Source organism: Coenobita brevimanus, chromosome 19 (genome assembly GCF_032717465.1).
Source record: "Coenobita brevimanus isolate Jiangsu-jjx chromosome 19, ASM3271746v2, whole genome shotgun sequence".
NCBI lineage: Eukaryota > Metazoa > Arthropoda > Malacostraca > Decapoda > Coenobitidae > Coenobita > Coenobita brevimanus.
The window spans coordinates 5,598,861-5,600,576 of NC_136972.1; positions in this window are offsets into that span (position 1 = coordinate 5,598,861).

The window sequence follows — 1,716 nt, forward strand, 5'->3', positions numbered from 1 at the left end:
TGGGAGACTTCAGTGCAAAAGTTGGAAAATAAAAAATTGGAGAAGCATGTATGGGAAAATTTGGAGTGGGAGAAAGGAACGAAAGAGGAGAAATGCTGTTTAACTTTGCAGAAATATTTAACATGAGAAAAATGAACACATTCTTTCACAAAAGAACAGGGAGAAAGTGGACCTGGAGCAGCCCAAATGGAGACACAAAGAATGAAAGAGACTTCATAATATCAAATAAGAATAACACGATCACAAATGTCACAGTTATCAACAAAGTGAATATAGGAAGTGACCATAGAATGGTGGGTTGCACAGGAAGATTCAATTTCAAAAGTGAAAGGAAGAAGATGATTAAAGATAAAAAGATATGCCTAAGAAAAGTCAATGAAAACAAAGCAGCCTTTCAGTTGGAAATAAGAAACAGATTTCAGGCTGTCAGTAATGCTGAATGTGACACTGATAAGCTGATTGACAGACTAACAAAATTGCTAAAAGAATCAGCGGAGGTAGGAGGAAAACCTAATACTACCAAAGCCATGAAATATTCAGAAAAGACACTTGAGCTTATGAAAAAAAGAAAGGAAATGAAAGTATAAACAAAGAAAGATGAAATAGAACGAGCGGAATTAAATAAGCTTATCAACAAAAGACAAAGAGAAGAAAAAAGAAGGAGAAACATGGATCAAATCAAAGAAACAACAAAAAAGGAAAAAGTCTGAAACAGGTCCGAAGTAAAATAGCACTAGGAAAGCAACAAATTACATCACTAAAAGACAAAAACGGTGAAACCATTAAATGCAGAGATAAGATGTTGAAGAGAGCTGAAGAATTTTACAAAGAACTGTATGCATGAAAGACAGTAGTACCAAGAGCTAACTTTTCAGTTGACACAAGTGGAATACCTGAGGTAACACCAGATGAAGTAAATAATTCTCTCAAAAATATGAAAAGATGGAAAGCTCCAGGAGAAGATGGAATAGCAGCAGATTTGGTGTTGGATGCAGGAGTAGAAGTACAAACTAGACTTGCTCACTTATGTACTCAATGTATAAAAGCAAGAAAATTTCCAAAACATGTGTACATCAATACTTATTTTACTTTTAAAAAAAGGTGACTCAAAAGTCCTTAGTAACTATCGACCCATTAGCTTGCTATCAGTCATTTACAAACTCTTCGCTAAAGTCCTTACAAACAGAATAACTACAAAGCTGGAGGAAAACCAGCCTCGTGAACAGGCAGGATTCCGAAGCGGATACTCGACTACTGATCATCTACACACAATGAATCAGCCAACTGAGAAAACTACAGAATATAATAAACTACTGTGCTTAGGTTTTGTTGATTACGAAATGGCTTTCGACTCAGTGGAGCACATAGCAATTATAAATTCATTGCGAGAACAAGGAGTGAATGAGAACATTGTAAAACTGCTCGAAAACGTATGGAAAGAGGGGACTGCTACAGTTAAATTACATAAGGATTCAAAGAAAATCAAGATTGAGATGGGCGTGCGTTAGGGAGACACAATTTCACCAAAGTTATTTACAGCATGCCTAGAAAGTATTTTCAGAAAGCCAGACTGGGAAAACAAAGGAGTGAACATAGATGGAGAAAAACTAAACCATTTAAGATTTGCGGATGAAATTGTCCTAATCTCAGAAACAGCAGAGACATTGCAAGAAATTTTAAATGACCTGAACAGAGAAAGTCTCAAAGTAGGGCTAA